The 26,800-nt window shown below is 45.3% G+C and overlaps 1 long non-coding RNA gene across 1 annotated transcript in view; it reads right to left on the reverse strand.

The window, feature by feature from the left end:
- LOC123480145 (uncharacterized) overlaps positions 1-25,691 on the reverse strand; it is a 35,406-nt gene extending 9,715 nt beyond the window's left edge. Inside the window, exon 1 of the long non-coding RNA XR_008426207.1 lies at positions 25,412-25,691. This is a non-coding gene — a long non-coding RNA (uncharacterized lncRNA). The remainder of the gene's footprint in view (positions 1-25,411) is intronic.
- Between the last annotated feature and the right edge of the window lie 1,109 nt (positions 25,692-26,800).

A 26,800-nucleotide genomic window follows, 5' to 3' on the forward strand; every position in this document is an offset into this window, starting at 1 on the left:
ACTAATTTGAAACAGGGATCTCGAGACCAGAAAATGCTCTAATCCTGATCAGTGGCCCAGGCAGCTCCACCCGTGGGAGGGACCTGATCAGCTGCAGCAAAAAATTATCTACTTGTGTTGCTCATTAGTCACAGCCTGCCCTGGGCTCCTGGCTTTGTCTATGTCCTGCAGGAGATGACATTCTGGCAAGGAGACCTGCACAGCTCTGGCACGTTCCTGCTCCAGCGGCTCCGTCAAGCCAGTCTCCCACACCCCATCCTGAGCAGAGGGGAGCTGTTACTCATTCTCTTAGATCAACGGCGCTCACAGTGTAACACGCATCCAGGGATTTATCAGAATGCAGATTCCTGGGCTCTAAATCTAGAGGTTCTGATTCAGTGGTCTGCGATGAGTCCCAGGAATCTGTGTTTTTAATAAATACCTGCCCAGGTGATGTCAACATGATGATTGAGGACCATACCTTGAGAAACCACATCAGGAATTAGATGCGCCACGAGGCCAAGGACCTTGTTTGCCACCCTTGCCCCACCTCTGGCACAGTGTCTACACCTGGAGGGCCCTGCAAACAGCTGTTCTGGGCAAAGGACTGAACAATGGCAGACAGAGAGGCATCTGGTTCTCCAAGGGCAGAAAGTTTTGGGCCCATCATTCTGAAATAATATGGAAACATGTAAATAGAACAACAGAGTTTATACCCTGTAACTTGGTGAGTCCTTTTGGGAAGAATATACATAAAAAGCATGACAGAAAGGATTAGAAAAGTCGTAATTTACATGCTAGGAAATGTGGGTTCTCCCAGACATGATGCGACAGAAGGATGGCTAGTTCACCTATGGTGTTTTCTCCTGAGAGAGTCCTACCTGGGCACGAGAATGCAACTGCGTGAGCCGTGTGTACATGCAGTGACGCGCGATGAACGAAGCAGACGAAGCTCCAACGTATACGTGGAAGGTTGTGAGCGGTTAGCAGTTAATGTGCATTTGGTTCTTTTTATGTGCAAAACAGCTCAAATTCATACGAACTAAATAAAAACAAATGAGGCTGCTGCCACGTGGCTGGCCCGGAGCTCCTGGTAAACTGAAAATGATGGCAAGAGGCAGAAAGCTGGGCGCAGAGTAGAGACATCTGAGACATGCATTGCTTTTGACAGACAGAGAAAATCACTCCCAGATGCCTAGATGTGGCCGACTCTAGGTTCCTCCCGCAGGCTCCCTGCACAGGCTCTGGGCTGGCTGGGGGTCCCCACCCTCCTCTCCCACCATAGATCCTCTCTGCCATCCAGGGTGCCCTTGGCCTGGTCTTCAGGGGACAACGCACAGCCTCTGCCCTCAAGTGGAGCTCCTGCGCCCAGCCCTCCCCAGCATGGCCCGTCTCAGGACACACAACTGAAGACACGATGCTGGCCTTAGAAGAAGCAAAGAGGATTGTGTTCCCAGGAGTGTGCCCCCCACTGACCATTACACCCCCCATTTCAGACAGTTTTCGCTCCCCAAACCTCCATTTTGGCATTTCTTCCCCAAGGGCCTGTGGACTAAGTAGGTGACATTAGCAGAGGTAAGTTGTCAGTAGGCTGCCTTGCAGCCGCCCCCTGAGAAAGTCTGGCCAAAGAGGTGTATTCGAGGGAAGGCAGCTGGGGAAGCAAAGAGAACATGGTTTCTGCAACCAGACGCTAGGCAGCCACGGCAGCCCGCACAGCATTAGCAGTAAGTAGCGCTGCTCCCCAAAGCCAGATAGACGGAGCCAAAGCAACAGCGCATTTAAGCACCTGGCTTTGGCGCTGAGGCCTTAGGAAACAAAAACAACACGGAGCAACATCTCGAAGCCTGCTAACAGAGCTAGGGTCATCAGCCTGGGAATAAGGTGCCAGGCTTTCTCTTTTAAAAGGAGGAGAAGATCAAGCAAGAAGGAAAAAGGGCTCCTGAACGTGGACCACAGTGCGGTGATTGTGGTGGGGGGAAGGGGTATAAGGGGACTAAGCAGTAATGGAAAAAATATAATAAAAAACCTAAAAATAATAATATAACTTGTCATTTAAAACAAATAATTAAATAAAATAAGATGAGGAGAGGGTTTAATGTTTTTAACGTTACCCCACAGGCCTCACGATGATTTTTCCTAACCTGCCCTGGAGCAGGACAGTGAGGCAGTCCGTAGGGGATGGGTGGACCCTGGGACCTCGCAGGTGCTGGCAAGGGCCACTGCAGCAGCTGGAAGGACCAAGGCAGAGTGCGTTGTCACTCACCCCTGGGCCACGGGCCTCAGCTTCACCTCCAGGGAGAGACATATGGGATTGTTTTGAGGAGAGAGAGCCTAGTGTTCTTTAATGGAAAGGCTGTTCTGCTCAACAAAATCCCACCCAACTTTGGAATGCCTCACCAGATAACTGTGCAGGAGAAAAACTTATTTATAATTCATCTAAGCCTGGACCCAAACTTGGATTTCCATATAAACACCAAGCATTTTTAATATTCACTGAATTCAGAAAATGCACTTAGGGATAAACCTAGGGAAGACTGTACAGTTTCGTTTTTTACTGAGGTGTAATTTACGTAACGTGAATTGACCATCATAAAGTATCTAATTCCGTGCACTAAATGCATAAAAGTGCGTTCACGTCGTCTGCAACCACCACTCTTACCTAGTTCCAAAACATTTCATCACACGGCGAGAGAAGCCAGTGTCCACTAGGCAGTCACTTCCTACCCCCCTCCGCCCCCCACACACCCACCTCAGTCCTCGGCAACCACCAATCTGCATTCTGTCTCTATTAATTGACCTGTTCTGGATGTTTGTCTCATGTAAGTGGAATCGTTCAATGGGTAACCTTCCGTGTCTGGTTTCCTTCACTTAGGGTAACGTTTTCAAGGTCCCCCCACGTGGTAGCACACATCAGCACTTCATTCCTTCTCATGGCTGAAGTTTCATAGTGTGGATAGTCCCTATTTTGTTTACCTTTTCATTCATTGAGAGAGATTTGGTTTCTGTTTGCTCTTTGCCTGTTGTAATTAGTGCTGCCACGAACATCCATGAACAGGCATTTGGCTGAGTGCCTGTTTTCAGTGCCTTTGGGTACGTACCTAGGAGTGGGATTGCTGGGTCACAAGGTAATTCTATGTTTATTGGGAAACCTATGTTTTTTGAGAAATTTGTACTTGGTTTTGTATGAAATTCTACCAAAAGTTGCTCATTATTTTAGGAAGTTACCGTGCCGATGGCCCTGCCTGTCTCAGGCTACAGCTGGGGCTGTGGCGTGCAAATGATTAACATGTAGGCATCATCACCTGACTGTTAGTTACAAATCCAAGCATTCAAATATTTGAAAATGTTCTATTATTATTAGATGATTTTCACATCACAGCCCGGTCATATATTATTTTTAAATGATCTATGTTGGCAAGTTATATTATCCATACGGGTGAGAATAAGCAGCATTGTGAGTATTTTCTAAAGGAGTTAGTCTGATAGAGTTGAGCGTCTCTAGGAAGGCCTCTTCGTCTGTTGAGCTGCTCTATCAGGGTGCCATGGACGAGGTGGCTTGTAAACAACACAAGTCATCTCTCACAATTCTGGGCGCTGGGAAGTCCAAGATCAAGACACCAGCAGATTCAGTGTCCAGGGAGCCCCACTGCCTGGCTCATAGACAGCTGTCCACCCTTGTGTCCTCACACAGCAGAGGGTGAGGGAGCTCTCTCGAGCCTCTTCTCTAAGACCACTAATCCCATTCACAAGGGTTCCACCCCCCTGACACAATCACCTGCCAAAGGCCTCGCCTCCAAACGCCATCCCACTGGGGGCTGGGTTTCAACATAGGAATTTCACGGGGACGCGCAAAGGGCGTTGAACTGCATGTCACACTTTGCACTTACCTCTGAGAAACAAGATGGCATTGGCAGTGCAAGTGCTGGCCAGGCTGACTGTTTACACATTTTGCCTCACAAAGCCCTGTGGTTCCCATACCTACAGTCCAAAGTTACAGGTGTGGTGGCTTCAAAACAGTTAACCGCTCAGCTAACTTTCAGGTTGTTAGTTTATGATGATAACCCTCAGGGGGAGGGTGTGGGACGATATAGAATGGGACATAACGTTGTGTCTGCTCAGGTCAGGCGTGGGGTGGCACAGGGAATGTTTACAATGTGCCTCTTCCTAGATTTCATTGTCGTCTACCAAGGCCTGGGTAATAACCCCTCACTAGCACACGACGTGGAGAGCGAAGCCAGTCACAAATAATAAAGCCGCGGAGCATTTTGAGAGGGTCAGCCTCCTTAAATTTCAGTTGCAGATCTGCACAGCAGTAAATCAGGAACAGGGGAAGATGGGCCTGTAAAATAGTTGATAAAAACACTACGGTTAATATCACCCTACTCACTAAATGCATGGCGGTAGTTGCCTCTGGGGTGTAGGGGAGGGAAACTTGATCAAAGATACCTCAACTTTCTCTGTAATGTTTGATTTCTCTTAGTTAAAAAATTCTTTCAGAAAACAGATGAGCATGTTTACATCTGTAAACTCGGGAAGTGAGAATATGGATGTTGATCTGGTGTTCTTTGTAAACTTGTATATCTTTTTCTCCAGATCAAAAGTATATATATGTATGTGTGTGTGTGTATATGCCTTGACCGGTGTGGCTGAGTTGGCTGGACACTGTCCTACAAAGCAAAAGGGTGCTGGCTGGACTCCCGGTCAGGGCACATGCCTGGGCTGTGGGTTTGCTCCCCAGTCGAGGAGCATGCAAGTGGCAACCAATCGATGTCTCTCTCTCACATCAGTGTTTTTCTCCCTCTTTCTCCCTCCCTTCCCCTCTCTCTAAAAAAAAATAAATAAAATCTTAAAGTGTATCTATACAGACATACATACATAATAAAACCTTAGAGCAAGCAATTCTAGGTAAGCACTGAACATTCTCAGTAGTTTATATAAACCCCTAACTGCCACCAAACTAGCCCAATCTAGCACGGATCTCGAGAAAGTGAACAACACGGGAACAGGATACCAAAAGAAGAGAAATCTAGAGCGAACCAGATCAGAGGCATTTCCCATGATTCTTCTGCAGTTTGGAGTTTTAACAGTTCATCCTTCATACAGGATAATAGGCATTACTATCCGGGCCATATGCAACAGTAATTTAGTTTGTTGTGTTTATAGGCATTTAAATGATTGCTTTGTATTCTGTGCCTAGATGGGCAGATTATCTCAATTAATCTTTTATGTTCTCTGATGGCATCCTGAGCTAAAAGGCCTTTGACGGGTGTTGCTTCAGATAAATCTGAAGCCAGGTGGGGCCCCGCTGGCATTTCAGCTAGGAATCTGATGCCTGAGAGAGTCAACCAGTACGGCGCCTGTGGTGGATTAAAGATGACCACAGATTCTCTGCTTCTCCCCCCCGCCCCCCCCCCCCGCCCCCATTTAAAAAGGTGAGGCTAGGACTTGCTTGCCCAATGGAATGCAGAGGCAGTGACATTCTAGAACTTCTCAGGCTAGGTCATGGAAGCCTTGCAGCTTCCATGATGATTCTTAGAACACCCGGTCGGGAGAAGCCAACAATCAGGAAGTTCTGTGACTGTCACCCGGTGAGGCAGCCAAGCTACATGCAAAGATGCTGCGCTGTGAGAGAGCAGCGACCAACCAGCCCGGGCTGCTCCAGACACCCCGAGCTGGGCACCAGACACAGAAGTGAAGAAGCCATCTTGGACATCTCAGCCCCCCCGAGATGTGCCATGGGGAAAAACTGGAAACCCAACTGACACCCGAAATCAGACCTCGGATGCATGGCCCCAGTTAAACTGTCCCCGTCTCCATCCTTTGGGGCCACCCAGTCATCAGAGGAATAAAGATGAGCTGTCCCTACAGAGCCCCATCAAATTCCTGGCCCACAAAATTCTGAGCACGATAATTATTTAATGCCACCCAGTTTTAGTGCCATTGCTTGTGCTTCAGACATTGATAACCCGAGCACCGCCCCCGGATGAATGGTGCCTTAGGATTGGATGGCTGGCTGAATGGGCGGGAGTTCACATGAACCCTAATTATCTGATCCAGCTCCAACACAGAAATCGAAATTTTCCTGATTGCAAAATGATTATATACTTTTGCTGTTTATTGTATCTTGCCTTACTGTTTTTATTTTGTTATTTATACATCTGAGGAAGAGGCCAAAGTGTGTTCCAAGGACAGGTGTTCCTTGGGGAATGGGAGGAGGGCAGGAAAACTTCATGTTTTAAAACAAAGTAAAGGTTAGAAATGCTGGTAAATCAAAATTAAATAGGTGTCACTCTTGCAAGATTTCTCCAACTGATTAGTATATGAAAGTATAGTGCGTTATGAATCTCCAAGAAGACAGAAGATGAAACACTTTCCTGCATCTATTGGACCATTAAAAAAATGGTTTTTTGTTACCTGTACCATCTGACAGAATTAGTTTTTCACTGAATGACACCCCTTGGACAGAGTGCCTGAGCCATTGTCCATTTCAGTGTTTCTGTCTCAGTTTACGGCTCTTCAGTGGGCAGTTACGTGAACTTCATTCTGGAAGTACAGCACGCGGCAGTGTGCTCTGGGGGTTGCACATACAAATGAACCTTTCAGAAAGAAAGCCAAAAACCAACGCAGAGGTGACATCCAGTGGGTGCACACGGCGAGGCTCTGTCCCTATCGTACCCTTGTCTCTGCTGATTGGTCAGTGCAACACCCTGGATTCTAAAGCCTGGGGTAGAAAAAGAAACCAATGATGGCAGAAATGATCACACAGCCCATTCTGTCATTGCTAAAAAAAAAAAAAAAAAAAAAAAAAAAAAATCATTTGCCTTTGATTTTGGGGAAGCTTACGCCTGGGAATATTCCCCAGCTCCCTCACTTGACCCCAACAGAACTGTCCCTTTTATGTCATCAAATGAGCTTCGTGATTAGTCATGCTCATTTCAGCTGGCCGAGTGCCCAAGCAGTGCCTGAGGCTGGTCCAAGTGTTTCTTCCACCAATTGGAACTGTCAAATCTGCTCATTTTCCCGGGTTAGTATGGCAATTCAATCATCTTCAAAAGAGATATTTTCTGAGGGCCAAGGCTCACGTACTCCCTGCAGTGGAATCCAAGTGGGGCTAGCGCTGGTTTGACGCAGGCAGGAATTCAGAGAAGCAAACCCCGCCATTCCACACTTGGGCCCTTCTCACTCAACGTTCACTCCCAGTTACAAGGCACTGGCTGCCCATGTTGTCTTGGCCCCCATCCCCACAATGTAGGTAAGAGTGAGGAACGTTCCTGCCCTAGTCATTGACTTTATAACTTGAGGGTTTCCGTATGATTTGGGGTTGTTTTTTCATGGTTTATACTAGCCCCATATTTTACATCTCTCTCCCTGTTACAGGACTCAGGATAGTGGACTGTGATTATCCATCCACAGGCCCCTAGGCTCCTGCAGGCTGTCGTGACACCAGAAACCCTCTTTTACCCCAACATCCCCTGCGCCTAGTGGAGTATTACCCATTGGCTGCCTCACACTGGATATCTTATCTGCATTTCAGGCAGAAAGAAGGAGAAAAAGGATGAAAAAAATGGTATGTGTTAGCTAAGTCCACCCTCTTATAACAAGAAGTATACAGTATCAGGAAAATCCACCAAGCAGACTGTCCTTCCAGCTCCTTACTCAAGACAGAGTCCCTTACTAAGAGTCCCTTAGCCCTCATCCCCTGATGAAAAGAAGCTGTGCTGGGAAGGGGGTGGTTTCAAACTAGACACACGGTTGCCCTAAACCAGAAAGGGTTCCTTAGTGAGAAAGGGCAGATTAGATCCTGGATCAGCAGCCACAGTGTCTGACGTTGACCAAAATGAAGAGATCAAGCCTGTCTTTATTCATAAAAATAAAGTTTTAGAAGGACATGTTGGGGAATTTTTATCCACAGGTAAAGATACGACTTAATTGTATTTACTTAGGAGTCTGCTGAGAAACTCTCATATGCCTCTGGACAGTGGAAGTATCTGATGCAGGGGGTAGGGGAGGACAGAGGGAGGCTTTCTTCTTAAATAAATCACTCAGCTGTCAGAAACTGAGCACGGCCTCTCCTTGTTTTGGCTCCTTCATAAATCACCAGACCACATCCCCTTCCATGTGTTTGCCTGTGTTGAGTCACAAATTAACTTTTAAAAGACATTTTTGCCCGAGAAAATTTATAGAGTCCCTCCACAGCCACCACCCAGGATAATGAACTGCTGTCATGCCAGGAGAGCTTAATGACAGTGTTCCGTGTGTGTGTGGACAGCCGAGGCTCCCTTCAAAATTGTCTCTGAATGGGCTTCAAGATGTTTTGACTATTATTTGTTTCAAAGAAACTTACTATTAATTGCATATTGTCATAGCTCTTAGTCCAACAAAGCATTCCCTCCTCCAGAGAAGGGGACGGGGACAGAGCCTACTCTTTTTCCACTGGTGAGTGGTTGCTCTAAGTCCCTCTCAGCCCCCTGCCTTAAGTTTCCTTGGAGAAAATCAAGGGAAGGCTGCATTCTTCTCTGTGGGTGACTTCAGCTCTTCTCCTGCAAGGAGTGAGGATGGCTCACCGTCATCCCAGGACCCGTCAGGAAAGTGCGCCCTCGGGAGCAGCATTTCTCTGTGGGGTTCATGGAGGACACCAGGGACACAGAGGCGCTGGGGCTTCAGAAGCCCCAGGTAGCTCAGATGACAACGGTGGCTGCATGTCCTTCCTGCTCTGTGTGGTCAGATGCTGGAGAAATTCTGGGAGGCTGCTGGGCAAGGATGTTAGGAAAAGGTAAAGCAGAAATAAGGGAAATGTGGAAAATTCTTAATTGGAGGGGCATTAATTATTACTGAACTCTGAGAAGAAAGCAACAATATCGTTATTATGCTACATTCAGGAGCCTAGTCCCCTTGGACAAATTCAGGAACTTGAACCAACTATACCCCTAATCCATTCCCTATACCCTGTGCCTTGATCTTTTGAAAACACAGATCCAATCACATCTTCCCCCTCTTTATTCACCTCCATAGACTCCCAGGGCCTGCTAGAGAAAGCCCACACCTCTCAGCCTGGCGCGAAAGTTCTCACACAGGTGGGCCCAGGCTGCTTCTCCAGACTGGTCTCCTACCATCCCTCCCACGGCCACACTGGGGCCACAATAGATCACTCACTCTTCCCAAGGTCACTGCGCTTCATACCTTGGTTCATGCTGGTCCCTCATCCTAGAATTCTTTCCCTTCCTCTTGCCTCATAAATTCTTGTTATCCTTCAGAACTGAATTTAAATGTCACCTCCTATGTAATGTCTCAAGCCCTCTGGCAGAATTCATCCCGCCCACGCTGGGCTCTATGCATTCTGCTCCTACTCACCCACAGCACTAATCATAGTGTATCATTATCATGTTCCTACCTCCTCTGTTAAGTTGTAAGGTGATATTCCCAGCAGGAGTTGTGTCTTACTGACTGGGATAGTTCCAGCAACCAGTACAGATAGAAGGAGAAGTAGAATATGCGGGAGGATGGAAGGAAGAATAAACAGGTGAATGAATAGATGGTGGATGAATAATTTGTATTACATTAAATATTTGAGTAATTAAAGAAGATCCCACAGCCTATGAACTGAAAGAAATCTGTAAACAGAGAACCATTGAACTGAGACTCAGTGATCCCAGTCCTAGTAGCTCTGTAGGTCCCAGTGTCCCTATCTAATAAATAAGGAAGGCATTTCCTGCTCTAATGTGCTATGAGTCAGTGATAGTCTAAACTATCCAGCTGAACTTTCTGCAGCAATAGAGATGCTTTAAAATTTGTTCTGCCTAATAGAGTAGCATGATTCACATGTCACTATTGTGTACGTGAAACATGACTAGTGCAACAGAGGAGCTAAATTTATAATTTTATTTAATTCTAATTTTATATTTATTTAAATATCTGCATGTGGCTAGTGGCTACCATGTTGGATAGTGAAAGCATAAACCATCATGCACAGCTCTATGCTATACCTCAGTGTACTCCTGTCTAATACCTTCGAAGACATTACTGTGCAGGCTCACACTGAACAGAACTTCTTGTGCAGCTGATAAAATTGCCTATGCTGGGTGAAATCAGTGGTGCTCTACCCTCTCCCTCGTTTTGTAACTAAACATAACTCCTCCACTGACCTTGCCTAAGACTATCACACCCACCTGGCCTGAATTTACTCAGTTAGCTCGTGAACATCAGCCCAGAGATGCCCCATCAAAAACTATGATGCATTCTAAGTATGATCTGATATGTCTCCAATCCCCTAGCTCCGATCCCCAAAGTTGTCACCCCACTGCGGGCAGCCATGATGTCTTGTTCATCACCACACCTCTCATGACATTGGGAATCATGCCCAAGCACTTCGCAAATGCCCACTAACATCTGCCGGATTGATTTACCAGGATTGCTCACAGGGAAGAGCATTATAGTACTAGGCACGGACTCTCAGGAGCGACAACTTCATTCCCAAAAGCCTATCTGCCCATGCAACACGGTCAATCATAAAACCTCACTTAACATTCAGAAACAGGGAAGTCTTAAATACCTACTGTGTGTCTAATCCTAGGCCTTTGGCCATTTACTCAGGAGCTGGGATATAGAATACATAAGTCAAAGTCCCTCCCTTCAAGAACTCATAGTTTAGTAGGAAACACAGAAACATGCAATCAGTTTTAACTCTAAAAGCCATTTACTCCAACAGATGTTCATGTAATAAGGTGTACAATAACTCTTTATGTTGAAAAGTTTGAAAACCTTTGTTTTTACCACAGAAAAAATCTGTCACTAGGTATGATGATGAGAACTAGGCTTATTGTGGTGATCATTTCACAGGGTATACAAATAGTGAATCATTAGGTTGTACACCTGAAACTAATTATTGTTATATGTCAGTCATAGCTCAATGAAAAAAACTCTCTGGATTGTACATCATTGTGGACATGAGGTTGCACCACCCAGACTCTCTTTCAATGAAGGACTTAGGGCCCTGACACTATTTTTTTTAATTTTTATTTATTGATTTTAGAGAGAAAGAAGTAGAAAGAGAAAAAGAGACAGAAAAAAACATCAATATATTGTTCCACTTATTTATGCATTCATTGGTTGATTCTTGTATGTGCCCTGACTGGGGATTGAACCCACAACCTTGGCTTATCAAGACAATTCTCTAACCAACTGAGCTACCCAGCCAAAGCTAGCCCCAGCCCTTTTAAGTACTGTTGGCAGACAGCTTCCAAATACCAGTTCCTTCTTATTGTCTTGATCCAATGACTGGACAGTGCCGGAGTATAAAGGCCCAGCCATATTGTACCAATTCCAGATAACTATGAAGAGCCACTTTCACTTCAGAGATCACCAAAAGTTCATCTGAGACTATCCTTGGATGTGCATCGAAGCTTGATTTATCCCTCTGTGTACCTCTGCTTCCTTTTGCTCCTTTCCCAAGTGTCCCCCTTACAAATCTACATGCTAAACTTCACCTGAGTCTGCTTCCTGGGGAACCCAACCTGCAACAATTAGTAACCCAAGTGGTAAGAGAAAGCAGGGGAGTAGAAAGGGTTTCAGAGCTGCATCACTTCCCACCTGTCTAGCAAAGAGATCCCACCACTCACTGGCAGAAGCTGGAGCACAGGTAGCCCCTGGCACAACATAGCAGTGCAGTCCAGTCATTAAACACAGCCACTTGTGGTGTAGTGGGGTGACTACCAGGGAAGGGGAGACAGTAGCTATTGCAATGTATCAGATGTTGAGAAATATGGTGGCAATTGTAATTACAAAACCAACACTGGCTATTATTAAGCTTCACTGATACTCTGAACAAAGTATAAAGAAAAGCTGAGAGGATCAATCCCAACTGAAAGCGAGGTATGAAAGCCAGAAGACTTCCTTGGCAGCACACAAAGAGGCTCTCGTCTCTTGCAGGGTGAGGGCCAAGGAGGCTCAAGACCAAAGCCAGGACATAATCACCGGAATAGCAGAGCCCAAAGTTTAAATTAACCAAGGAAGATCTGCTCTACCGAAGTCAGGGCTGTGGTTAGGATAAAATGGGGTCTTGACACAAGGGATCGGAGTAGCTGAGTTAATTTACCCCCTTCCCCAAATCTGAGTCCACAGATTCCCCAAACTTTCTGAGCCTGCAAAAGTGGCCCACCCTCCTCATTAAGAAATAGCAATCCACCATTGACTGAAGAGCACGAGAGTCTTCAGCCCTGCAACGCCATAGGTGCCCCACTCAAGCTCTGCCCCACCTCCATTCCTCATCACAAACCTTATAACCAGCTGGGGACATTCTGTGCCTCCTAAGGGAAAAGAGGAGCTATATCCTTAAGGCCTCCAAGACTTCGCCAGCACGTAGCTACAAGAGCTGGGAGAGTACAGATGAAATTGTATTCTGAAGACACTTAATCAAAGAGGTTGGAATATGAGGTTGGAAAAATAAGAGTTTGTCCATTTGAGAGCCCCCCAGGATAAAAGATTTAACACCTTGGCAAGAACGCTAGAAGATGGTATAAACTCACAGCAAGCTGGCTGCTAGAAGAATGGAGAAAGCAATGCTCATGTTAGGTGAGGTTGAAATGTCTGAATTGTCATGGCTGATGGAGGAAGGAAAGATTAAAAATCTCAGAAAAATGGTGATGCTACAGCTGCTATACTATGGAAGGAAAGGCTATGAAGAATGTACTGGTGACAAGGATGGTTCAACATATGCAAATCGATCGATGTAACACACCACATTAATGAAATTAAAGATAAAAATCTATTGATATGATCTCATCAATAGATGCAGAAAAAGCATTTCATAATATATGACATCCATCTACACCCACTCAATAAAATGGGTATAGAAGGAAAGACCTCAGCATAATAAAGGCAATTATGACAAACAGCTAATATCACATCAGCTGGTTCATAAAGCACAAGGTACCCAAGGGGCAGATAGATGGGCAGCCAACAGGGGTACTACTCAATTTGTATCATCTAAGGAAATCCCACAGGGATAATCAGGAGACTGTACTGATCCAATAGCATAATCCCTTGACTATGTTTATGACCCAGGACCTAATGACTGAAGAAGAGGCTGAACCACCAGGTAAAAGGACCCTGCACTATCACAGCAAGAATTCAAACTTCTGATTCTCCCAGTTCTTCTACAAAAGGACCTTTGACCATTTGTTCAGTTAACAAATGAACTGGGGGAAGGGGGCTACCCAAACAGTCTGAAGACACAGGATCCAAGTCAGTGTTGCAAGGGTAGAGGAGTCTATGGGGCTGGATATCGAAAGGAATCTTGGCCAAAGTCTAACTCCTAGTGGGTCCACTGAATCTGTAGGCCCATCTGGTGGTCATTACCTCAGCCCGAGAATATATATTAGAACAGACATACTTCATGGTTCGCACAGCCCTTACACTGCATCCTTGGACTATAGGGTAAGACCTATAATTGCGTGGAAACTTCCACCTGCCATCTCCCAGGCAACATATTAAACAATGAAATCATACCTAAGGAGCTGTGCCAAGATACAGGGCCTCTCTCAAAGATCTGAAGCTGTACTGTCCATTGGTAGTCTTAACCACATGGGGTTACTGAGGACTTGAAATATTAATGTGACTGAGGGGGTTAATTTTTATTTTATATCATTTTAATTAATAAAATTTTAAAACATATTTAAGTCCATTATTGAAAAATTTTGAAATATGTTTGGAACAACTTGAGTATGTGAATGTGCTTTTCCAATTGTAAATTTTATGAAACTGTGAGACCAAGTATTTCAGGTGAAACTTTAACGTCTGAATTGGAATATACTATAAAACATACTTAATATCCAAAAATAAAACTGTAAAACAGTAGTTCCCAACCTTTCTGGCACTAGGGATGGGTTTTGTGGAAGATGTGGGGGTGTGGGGACAGATGGCAGAGCTCAGGTGAGCTTTGCTCCCTTGCCCACTGTGGATGAATGGGGGCCGGGGGGTGGGGCAGGGACGGAGGCAGGAGGCAGGGCTCAGGTGAGCTCCTAACAGGCCCAGGGGTTGGGGACCCCTGCAGTAATATATTTAATTATTAGTACTTTATGTTTATTACACATTAAAATATTATTAAAGATTGAGTTAAATAAAATATATTGCTAAAATCAATTTTCCTGCTTTTCACTTTTTTAATGTGGCTATTAAACATTTTAAATTACATATGTGGCTCACATTGTTTACACAGCAGAAAGTCAAAGGATGCAGAAGCTGTGGTTCCAGTCATACTTCCGTTTAATTTAGCAGTCTGGCCCCTGCACAAAGCAGACAGACTCTAGAGGGTCACTGTAGACGAAGACAAACTCAACAGGTGGAGAACCCAAGGGCAGCCATCTTGCCAGGTGTGATTTCTCTCCTGGGGCAGATTAACGTTGTCTTAGGTGCATGTTATGTGGCACCTGCTTTGATAAATGTGTTCTTTCCCATCCCTCTCAGACAAGAGGCTCAGGGACAGTTCACATTCACATGAAATGGACAACAGAACATACTTACAACTTTGGCTGAACAAACGCTGACCTGGGTCCATATTCCACACCTCCCTCTGTGGTCCATATTCCACACCTCCCAGCCCCTGTGACTTTGGCAAATTAATCTCCCCATGCCTTACATTTTTTTTCCATATGTAAAGTTACATGAATCATGTCTACCTCATAGGGTTGCTGTAAAGACCAACACAAACTAATATGTATAGGGTGCCTGGCATTGAATAAGCAGTCAGTGATTAGAGGTCTCTCTTCTGCTCAGTGACCAGAAGAGAAAAACTTTGGATGATAAAGCACCTGGGGCACCTAAGTTAGGGGAATAGGGTATTCCCACTTGGTTATTGTGGTGCATACTGGTAAGTGCAGGGAAGGCTGGCGCTTAGTCTATGAGTGGCACTCAACACTGGTTGCACCTGAGTTGCATAACAGAATTATCTTGGAGCGTTTTCAAAAGATATAAATGACCAGGCCCCTCTCCCAGGGATTCTGGCTTCATTTACATTAGAAAACTTATCCTCAATTCAGTTATTGAGGTGACATTGGTTAATAACATTATGTAAGTTTCAAGCGCACAATTCTATAACACATCATCTGTACATCACATCGTGTGCTCGCTGCCCAGAGTCTAGTCTCCTTCTGTCGCCATATATCTGACCCCCTCTACCCTCTTCATCCTCCTCTCACCCCCAAACTTTTAAATATGTTCAGAACAGCTGGTCTGGGCTAACACCCACGTATTTTTTAAAGCCCCCCAGGAGATTCTAAAATGCAACCAGGGTGCAAGGGTGTCCAACCTTTTGGCATCTCTGGGTCATGCTGGAAGAAGAAGAGTTGTCTTGAGTCACATATTAAATACACAAACACTAACGAAAACTGATGAGCAAAAGAAAAAGGTTTTAAGTAAATGTATGGCTTTTCGTTGGGCCACAGTCATAGCCATCCTGGGCCACGTGCAGCCTGTGGGCCACGGGTTGGACACCCCTAGTTTAGAGCCACTTTTCTCCCTGGTCATCTTGCCCTCCACCTTGGATGTGATCTCCCTTCCTGGCTGCTTTTCTAAATTAAACCTGAATGCTCACCAGGTACAGATAAAGATTAATGAGATAGGGGCATCTGGTAAGTCTGAGATCCTTGACGGGGGGATGGGGCTTCAAGATCCAATTAGGACCATTGCCATTATCAGCACTTCAAGTGGAAAGTAAGGAATTAGAAGAGGGAGGCGGTCCCTTTTCCTCCCTGCTTCCCTCCTCCCCTCCTGGATTGTTATTCTGAATGTGGTGAGAGTCCGAGATCGGAGGAAGGGCCTGGAGCTTGTTAATGCGCGGAGGCCGGCCAGGGAGCCCAGGTGTGAGCTGGAGTCCGATGCTGTTTGCTATCGAATACAGCAACCCCAGTGTCAGCGTATTTGCAACACGTTTCAAGACTGGGTCAGGAGGCCAGGAGCTGATGATGGATTTTATTTATTTATTTATTTATTTATTTTGCTTACTGGCAAATCTGAGATTTGTAGGGTTCTCAAGCAGCTGGAAAATCGTAAAGTTTTACAGAGAGCGGGCAAGAATGAAGAGGGAAGAAAAATCAATTCTGGTTGTGATGTTCCATGTGGTCATCCCCTCCGGATTTCCCTGTCCTGTGGCAGAGAGAGGGACCAAGGGGTGAGGCACAGGGCGTTTGTTATGGAGCTGCTAACTGGGACGCCGGCAAGGGGCCACCTTGGCACCGAGCAGCAGATCAACGTTGCACTTCGCGTTCATTGTTCAGCTTAGTTATCACAGCTGCCTGGCACCCGACCGTGTGGTCACTGACTGCTGAAGCCTAGAGTGACAGTGCATTCTGCCTGTCATTGCCAAGTCCCCCGGATAAGCCCACAGAGAGGGCTCGGGAAGGGAGCAAAGCCTGCAAGGACAGGGACCAACCTCACACTGTGGGCTTATGGTTAACACATGTTGCCTCCCACTTTGAACAAATGTTTAGGTCACATTACTTCCAATCTCTACATATTTTCAGGGAAAATGCTACTGATTCTCCCCAGAGTCAGAAAATCTTAGCATTGGAAGGACATGAGAGGTGAACTAGCCCGACCTCCCATTCAATGCTCTTCCTTCCACACTTTCCCCAGTGTGGCCTTGCTGCTAGTTCCCCAGGTGACCTGGAACTCACTTGGGGACAGGTGTCACGTGATTAGCCAACGCCCAGTCCCAAACTGCCTCCAGGTGTCTTTATTGTTACTTCAGAATACAGGGCACCAGAAACTGTCCTCGCTCCCTAGGGAGCTCAGTGGCCTGGCTCCGCACAGGGAGGGAGCCGAGCGTGAGCACAGAGCACCCACACCTGGAGCCACTCCCCACGCTAACACTTTTCAGCCACCTGGAAAGTCACCCTGGAGAGCAATGCAGATGAGACTTTATTTTCTTCTTTTGCTTGGTACTTTTCTTTTTCTTTTAACATTTTCAAATCCTTTTTTCTCCTCCTGCCCATCTGGCAGCCACTGCCAGTCCAAGAACATTGAAGCCTTTGAGGCCCCTGAACCCACCACCCAGGCTGCTGCAGGAGCACCTCCTCTAAGCCTGAGACCGCACTTCCTGCCCACCCCCCACCCTTACCCCCCACCCCCCACGCTGGAAGATGCATACTTCCTAAGGTGATTTAAAAACCATGAGGTTTGGGGGTGACTCGGGGCTGGACTACAAATTTAAACCTACCACTTCCAGTGTTGTGCCCTGGGAACAATGACTTACCCTGTCTGCATCTCAATTTTCTTATCTGCAAAATGAAGATAATACTGATCTTCCAAAAGATGGGAAAGTGAAAGAAAGTGTTTGTATAGAAAATAATACAACACACCACATTAACAAATCTAAGGAGAAAAAGTGTATGATATCCACATAAAGGCAGGAAAATATTTAGATAAAATGTAACACCAATTCATGATAAAAATCTTAGAGGCAAACTACAAATAGAAGTGGACTTCTTTAACTGACAGAAAGTACGTGCAAAAAAATCTACAGTAAGCGCCATGCTCAACATCGTATGAGGCATCCCAGCCAGAGTACTACGGCGAGAAAAAGAACAAACAATACTACAGTGGGAAAGGAAGAAATTAAGCCGACACTCGTCAGAGTTAATAAGGTTGACTGCATAAAAACCCCACAAGATTTTATACCTAAACTGCTAACATTTACTTATAAACATAATTTAATTTTTCAAATTATTTAAACAAGAAAATCTAGCAATATGGCTGAAGACACAAATTAAAATGAAGAAAATCATTGTACTTCTAAGGGCCAAGAATAAAGAAAAAAAGTGTTTTTTTTTAAATTTTAAATACCATTTAAAATGGAAGTAAATAGCCCTGGCTGGTGTGGCTCAGTGGATTGCGTGCCAGACTGCGAATCAAAGGGTTGCTGTTCCGATTCCCAGTCAGGGCACACGCCTGGGTTTCGGGCCAGGTCCCCAGTAGGGAGCGTGTAAGAGGCAACCACACATTGATGTTTCTCTCCTTCTCTTTCTCCCTCTCTTCCCCTCTCTAAAAATAAATAAAATCTTTTAAAATGAAACAGAAGTAAAGGTACAAAGTATTTAGAAATAGATACAGGTGTTCTGAATCTCATCCTGGGCTTGTTCACGGCCCTGCCCGTATTATTCTGCAGTTGCGAGTCAGGAGGAGCTCAGCCTGACCCCCTCCACTCCCACACACTCACACACACTCTCCTTTGCTGACCGAAAGGGAAGCACTTGCACCATTTCTTGCTTCCACTGCCTGGCTCCACTTGCCTATCTCTCAGCTCTATCCTTCTTTTAGGCTGATGCTACCTGAGCCCGACACAAGACACAGACACAAGGTCTGGCCTGGCAAGTTCTAGGAAGGAGGAAGGCAGGCAAACTCTTTAAGAATGAGAATCAAACCCCCAAGGACAATGAGTGCAGGTTGAAAAAATTTTAAAAAGGATATGAGTCAGGACTTCAGTATCAGACAAGGGTGGTACGATCCCACTCTTTGTCTTTGACTACCTCTAACTCACAGGCATTTATACAAGAACTATCGGGATTCCTAGAAGAAATGCTAGAAAGAACACATGCGAGTGCTTGGTGCAAAGCAAGTTATTCAGCAAAGATCAGCAAAGAGGGTAACGCCCCCTTCCCAGGGACTGGAGATGGTGCAGGGATTACTTAGAAATAGAGGCAATCTTATAATCTAGAAATCAAAACTGCATGAAGAAGACACAATTCTTTTGCTGACACTAAAAAGTAGTAATAAAAGTCTAATTCCTAGTATTGGTGAGGATGTGGGAGAAGAAGCCCTATTCATGCAATGAGAGCAGGAGTAAAAGTTGATGCAAACTTTTTGGAGCAAATTGTGTCAACTCCTACACAGTTACCTTAAAAGTGTACGTACCCTTTTACTCACAAGAGGTTACCTGAGGAAATAATTATGGGCATGTGCCAGCACATACATCCAAGCATGTTAACTGCAATATTGTAAACAATTAGCAAAAATTGGTGGGGGGGTACCTTTAAATACCCAACAAAGGAAATCAAAGAAATGATGACAGAATGCTCTGCAGTCAGTGATAATCCTTTGGTAGGACATAATTTTGCCATAGGAAAATGCTCACAATATGTTTTAAAGTTTGAGAAACTGGTTTTAGGACAGAGGGGAATTTTTAACAGTCTAGATGAAGAAGATGCTGTAGATACACAAAAATATTACAAGCAGCAGTCTCTGGGCAGGGGAATAATAGCTGTAATCCTCCCTTGGTTAATAAATTTGATTTACATATTTCGAAGTGGTGCCTCAAAAGAACTTACACCATTTTTCACAACTCCTGAGCAACTTTTAAAAATAATGAAGACAAGTGTCTATTCAGGTCCTTTGCCCATTTTTTAATTGGATTGTTTGTCTTCCTGGTGTTGAGTCATATGAGTTCTTTATATATTTTGGAGCTCAAACCCTTGTCTGAGGTATCATTGGCAAATATGTTCTCCCATATGGTTGGTTTTCATTTTGATGATGGTTTCTTTAGCCATGCAGAAGCTTTTTAATTTGATATAGTCTCATTTGTTTATTTTTTCCTTTATCTTCCTTGCCCTAGGAGATATATTGGCAAAAATATTGCTATGTGGGATGTCTGAGATTTTTCCGCCTATGTGTTCCTCTAGGACTTTTATGGTGTCATGATTTCTACTTAAGTCTTTTATCCATTTTGAGTTTATTCTGGTGTATGGTGTAAGTTGGTGGTCTAGCTTCATTTTTTAACATGCACCTGTCCAGTTCTCCCAATGCTATTTATTGATGAGGTTATTTTTACTCCATTTTATGCTCCTGCCCCCTTTGTCAAATATTAATTGACCATAGAGACTTGGGTTTATTTCTAGGTTTTCTATGCTGTTCCGTTGGTCTATGTGTCTGTTCTTATGCCAGTACCAGGTTGTTTGGATTACAGTGGCCTTGTAATACAGTTTGATATCACATATTGTGATCCCTCCTACTTTGTTCTTCTTCCTCAAGATTACTGAGGCTATTTGGGGCCTTTTTTGGTTCCATATAAATTTTTGAAATATTTGCTCTAGATATGTGAAACATGCCATTGGTATTTTAGTAGGAATTGTGTTGAATTTATAGATTATTTTGGGTATTATGGACATTTTAATAATGTTAATTCTTCCTATCCATGAACACGACATATGCTTCCATTTATTTGTATCTTCTTCAGTTTCTTTCTTCAGTGTTCTGTAGTTTCCTGAGTACAGGTGTTTTACTTCCTTGGTTAAATTCATTCCTAGGTACTTTATTTTTCTTGTTGCTACAGTAAATGGGATTTTTTTTCTTAGTTTCTCTTTCTGATATTTCATTGTTGATGTACAAAAATGCCATCCATTTCAGAATAATGACTAAGAGGACATACACAAGGTCCATAGACATAAAAAGATTCTCAACATCACTAGCCATCAGAGAGATGCAAATTAAAACCACAATGAGATACCACTTCACACCTTTCAGAATGGCCGTCATTAATAAATCGATAAACAACAAGTGTTGGAGAGGATGCAGAGAAAAGGGAACCCTAGCACATTGTTGGTGGGAATGCAGACTGGTGCAGCCACTGTGGAAAATAGTATGGAATTTCCTCAGAAAACTAAAAATGGAACTGCCTTTTGACCCAGCAATTCCACTGCTGGGAATATACCCTAAGAATCCTGAAACACCAATCCAAAAGAACCTATGTACCTTAATGTTCATAGCCGCACAATTTACAACAGCCAAGTACTGGAAGCAACCTAAGTGCCCATCAGTAAATGAGTGGATCAAAACACTGGTACATTTACACAATGGACTTGGCAGCAGAAAGAAGGAAGGAGCTCCTATCTTTTGCGACAGCATGGATGAAACTGGAAAATATTATACTAAGTAAACTAAGCCAGTCAATGAAAGACAAATACCATATTATCTCACTTACAAGAGGAATATAATGAACAAAATAAACTAATGAACAAAATAGAACCACAGAGATGGAAAACATGGAACAGACTGACAGGGACCAGAGAGGAGGGGTTAGGAAGATAATGGTGGAAAGAAGGGGAAGGAACCAAAGAACATGTATGAATGACCCACAGACATGGACAACAGTGGGAACTGACTATAGGGGGAGATGGTCAGAGGAAGGCAAAGGGGGGGGGGGAATTAGGACAACTGTAATAGAATCACAATAAAAATGATAAAAATAATAATAATAAAAAGAATAATGAAGAGGCTGGGAAGTCCTCACTTAGCACCCCTCAGGCTCCTTCCCACCCCTGTGCTGGGGTGCAGCGTCCTGCCCACCCCCCTTCTGTGCCCTGATTTCAGGCTGTCCAGGGGTAAGGTCTTCTCTTTGTGAAGACACATTCAGGGGAATGTTGATGGAGCCACTCCTGAAATGCCTATAAAAAGAGACTTTTTTTCAGATGTGGTTGTATTTTACCAAGTACAGCTAAGCAAGAAAACATTATTTTTGGAAATGACAGGAATGTAACAAAACAAAACCAAAAAATGTTGAGTGTAGTGATAGGAAAACAAAGAGGTCTCCATCTCTATGCCCCTATGCTTCTCTCTTCTCACCGACAACGTTTGCCAAGAAGAGAATGGTCCTTTTTTTACTCTCAGAAAATTTCACTGGTGGGGCAAAGTGGCTCATTGCAAGGGGCAGCCCTGAGCGAGACACTCTGCTCCAAACCCCAGGCTTGCCGCCTACAGCGTTATAGGGAAGGGACTGGAGACTTTTTGTTATGTTAATAGCCTTTACTGTGATGCCTTCATGCTGCACTCACTATTTTGGAGAAATAAATTAAAGGTGTTAAGCTGAAAAGAGTGGTAATTTATTTCCTTCTTTGTGCTTTTCTATATTTTCCAAATTTTCTACAATGGATATGAATTACTTGTGTAACCAGGTTGTTATTTTTAAAAGACGTGAGGGGACAGTGACAGCTGCCTCCATGGAATGGTTTCTAGGGCCCTGGAAACAGTTCCCTTTGCTGCAGTTGCCTGAAGTACTTTTAATTGAGAAGAGAGACTTCGCTGTTAAGGAGCTAATGCTCAAAATATAAAGTCCTGGGCCAGAGACGGCGGGGGGCAGGGGGGGGGATCTCTGTTTTCACACTGTGGTGTGGACACCTAGTATCTTACTGGCTGTGCTCTGCAAAGGGGTCTTTTTCTTCTGGGGGTCCACTTCCAGTAGCAGAGGCCTCTTCTCCTAACTCCTGCCCCCAGAACAATCCTCTGCGCCACATGGATTGACCCCCGCTGTCACCTATTTCTAGGCCACTGACAGAAAGCTAGTGCCCAGCGATTGCCTGTGGGTTGATGCCTTGCACTTAACATAAATGACCTTCCGTCTTAACTCCAACAAAGGCCTCCTGGGCTGGCTCACCTGGCTCCCCGTCTGGATTCTCCCTATTCCACGACCTCAGAAAGGAATAGGTCCCTTGGGCTCACCTGGATGGGGAACCTCTTGGACGTTAACGACCCACAAGAATGACCCCGAACCTTCCTTGGGGGGCTCAGTGTTACAGCTCTCTAGCCCTCCCACAATTGGTGGATAGGAGATAGGATCATCACACCTCAGTGGGAGGGAAGGAGGAAGTGGTAGGTGGGTCAGGGGCTGGACATTAAGGCCAAGTCAGGAAATCAGGATTTCCTGCTTGACACGGGCTGGACTCCAGGGGCACATACTTCGGACTCAGCCTTTCCCTTACTCGGCTCCAGTCTGAAGGGGACCCTCAGACCCGCCAGTCCAGCCTTACTACCCAGGTCTAAGCACCGGCCTGGCCTCCTGGGTTACTATTAGAGCAGCTGAGTGGACAGATCCTACATCAGGTCCCAACTGCACCCTTTCCCCTCCAGGCCACCTTGGCCGAGTTCTTCACACTCAGGGAACCTCAGGTTCCTCACTGGCGGTGTGAGGACCAAGGGAGAGACACAGCCACACACGCCTACCTCGGCACATCGTAGCTATGATTTGTGGATTCTTTCACTGACGTGACTACAGCCCTTACTCTGCAGGAATCAAAGACCAAGAGCCTAATGACTAGTGGTTACATTTCTCATCAGTTTTCTCCTCAGGCCCACTGAGCCACCAAAACATAAATATAAAAATAACAAGCAACCAGGAACCTTATGCAAGGGCAAAAAAACAACCATAGTTTTATGGATTTTTGTTTATAGAGAAAAACTAATGAAGAAATACAAAAAGATTAGTTTTTCTACTTTTAAAATTTTAGAAGTACACCTACGCCTTTAGTAAATACACAAATAAGAATAAGCATACATCACTCTTTCCTAGAACAGCCCGGTTAAGGATGAGGGGGGAGGGGACTCCATAGGAAGAAGGGGCAGGCACCTTGAACAAAGATGTGGAGCCAGAGGCAGGATGGGGCGCGCACACCAGAGAAAACCAAGGAAAAGCTGTGGTGGGTGGTGGGGCGTCCCTGAGGGAGAGAAGAAGCTCCGAGAAGGAAGTGAGTGAAAGAAAGAACAATGGCCCCTGGCCATTTCCCTGCTGTAGTCGGGACGCCCCTCTCTGGCCAGACCGCAAAAACCCCCTCGCAGGTCCTTCGCGATGGAGGAACAGCGCCATCTTGTGGGTCATTCAGTTACCGGCGCTGACGCTCGAGTCCTGGCGTCTTTTCACTACCGTGGATACACTTTCTTGTGCCGCAGCAAATAGGCATCCGAAGGATCTTCGTTTTAGAAAGCGTGGCGAGGAACAAACACGATTAAAACAAAGCCTGGTGACTTCCCTCACCATCATTCACCCCCTGCAAATATCTGATTCCATTTCCCTTAAAAAGCCCAACTTCGGGGTGCTCACTGCAACAGGAGGGTTCCCTGCGGTCGTTCCAACCACACACCCCTCAGAGGGCGGGGCAGGAGAGCGGGCAGAGCGGCCTTGGGCAGAAAGGTGCCGTGGCAGCAGCTGGATTCACAGCCCAAAGACGGTGTTCTTTTCAAGGATGGTGCGGCATTCAAACCTCCTGATTTCTCCATGGCTTCTACTGTTGCCGGAAATAGTCCTAGGTATGTTCCTTCTTTGCAGCTTTATTTAGAATCCTGAAATTTTGGAAACAGACTAAAGGGCCAATGGGAAGTGAACTGGTCAGATAAAGAGCCGCGTCACCAATCAGTGGAATGGTAGGGAGCCATTAAAAAGGATGCTGTCTCCAATCAGTGCAGTTTTCTATGTTTAATTACATAAGAATGTTTACCTTGTCAATGATGCCACAGAATATAGGATGGCATGGGCAAACACTCTCACTGCAAGGTTAAATTGCAAAAATACAAATCTACACTGTGTTACGTACTTAAATGTTGCTGAGAGACCTTACACGTCCTCGCCACAAAAAAGGAGTAGTGACTGTGTGCCATGATGGAGGTACTAGCTAGCTACGGTGGCAATCATGTTGCGATATACAGACTAAACCAATACATTATACACCTTAAACTTACACAATAATACTTGTCAACCGTATCTCAATGAAGATGGGAAAGATACAAATCTGAAAATGTCACCGTGGTGTGTGTCTCATTCGTGCTGTCAGGTCATATTCTGTGTGCCCTTGAAAACCGTGTTAAATCCTTCCTGGAATACACTGGAGAATTAATCATTAAGGGAAATAATGTTTGCAGGAGATCTCCTACTTCAGAATGTATATGTGCACGCGCAGAGAAGGAGAGAGTGAGAAGGGTGAGACACAGGACGACCCTAGACCTTGTGCTTGCCGCTAGCTAAGGAGTGCTCGTCGTTTTAACTTTATTCACATAACTTTTGCCTGCATTTGTCTTTATTCCCTGCCCTGAGTAGTATCACTTCTTATATTAGTAAAAGTAGGAGATTTGTTAAAGGAAATGAGTTTCGGTCCTATCCCCACCATCTCCCATCAACCCTTATTTCTACTGCAGAGTGCACAGGCCAGGTGGGCCAGGTGAACCCTCTTAGATCAAATCGGAGACATCCTGGGAAGTGCAGCTAGTGGGAAACAAGTGCTCCTGCCTTCCATAGCGGCCGGTGCCAGCACTGGAGAGACTCCCGAATGCTCTGGCTCCCTCCTGCGGAGGAGGTAACATGTGAGCTGTTATGAACAGTTTGTATGTTAATGTCAGTGGCTTTATCGGTGTCCTGTGATGGTTCTGAGCTGGGCCTGGTGTCAGAACCCGGCACATACATCCTCCCCACGTCATTTACTAAGGTGCAATGTGCAGGGAGTGAGTTCTCCATTTCCTCTCCTGAAAAGTGCAGATATAATCATTATACCTCCCAAGACTGCTAAAAGCATTAGACGTGAGAATTAGACTGCACCACATGAAACGCTCCTTTGGGGGGTCAAAGATGGGCAAATGCTGGCAATTTCTTGTGGTTCGACCCATACGTGGAAAGAACTTAGCACCTTACCAGCATGCAGCCAAGGCTCCTTCATCCTCAGGAAGATTTCTTCCCCACTGCACAGATCGGGTAGTAAGGGTGCGGGCAGCAGGAAAGTATGGAGGGCATGAGGGAGGCTGGGCAAGGAATGCGGAGAAAAGCCTCAGAGGGTGACGACGTCTCCAGAAACCCAGCGGCATGCCAAAGCTGGTCCCAGCCTCCCTGTCTTCATTTCAAAGCCACCTCCCAACCCCCCACACACATGCAGTGGGTCCTCCGGATCTCATTAAAGTTACCTCAACGTGGCAGAAGTTGTCTCCCCATCTGAGCCCTGCATCACAACAGGAACGCTGAGCCCTCCCTCCCACATCTCCCCCAGGGCACAGGTTTGCTGGCGGGTGGTGCCGAGGGGGCAATATACGCTTTCTCCCACCCTGGGGAGGTGCAGAGGCTGCAATTTAAGCAGCCTGGCCGTGGCACTCCCCTCGGTCCTAATTAATGCCGTTGCTGTAAGTTCCATTGCACTGGGTGCCGAGAGACCCAAGTCTGAGGAGCGGGGAGCCATCGGAGGCAATGCTGGGTGGCAGGAACGGAGAAAGCCACTGCTAGTCAGCCTACAAAGCTGGGTTTTATTTTTAGATTTCAGATTCCAAATCAACTTCCATTTCAAACCAAAGGTCTCCGCCTTTGATAAGGACTTTGGGGTTTCTCGGTGCCATCTTTCAAACTCAGGTCTCTGTAGGAGCACACAGCCGGGTGGGTCGGGGGCTACATGAATAGCGGGGTGGGGAGGGCAGGTGGAGGAGTGTGAGTGTCCGAGGCTCTTTCATCCTTGGATTAGTTCAAGAATAACACCTACAATTCACATTCAAAAGATCTACATAGCTTGTTTCATTTAATGTTCCAAACAGCCCTGTATGTAAGGGTTTTAAGTTAGCACAGAAAAGCTGAGGGTCATGCCCAAGTTCACATGGGAAATATGTAAGAGCCAGAAGCCAAACCCACATCCACTGTATCAATATTTCATTCTCTTTCCGAATTGCCAGGAACCTGAAGGAGAATAATTGTTTTATATTGGAGATTCCCAAACTAGGGGTTCAGAAACCAAATTATGGTGAGGAAAACTGCCAAGAGATCAGTCTGCTTAGTTATGGCAAGGAATGCTGCCAATTTATGGAAAGGAATCTACTAATTCAGATGGGACCTCCAGCATGGACCACAAACTTAAAGAGACAAAAGTATGACTGACTCGCCCAATCATCCTTTTATTCATCAGTCCGACTGCGAGGTATGTCCCACTATTTTCCAAGCACCTGTAGATGTTATGATGATTAAGACACAATTCATTATTTTGCTGCTTGCTTTTGTTGCTTTAGCAACAAGCAACCCCCATATTCCCATGGCTTACAACAGCCAACA

Source organism: Desmodus rotundus, chromosome 2 (genome assembly GCF_022682495.2).
Source record: "Desmodus rotundus isolate HL8 chromosome 2, HLdesRot8A.1, whole genome shotgun sequence".
In the NCBI taxonomy this organism is placed as follows: domain Eukaryota; kingdom Metazoa; phylum Chordata; class Mammalia; order Chiroptera; family Phyllostomidae; genus Desmodus; species Desmodus rotundus.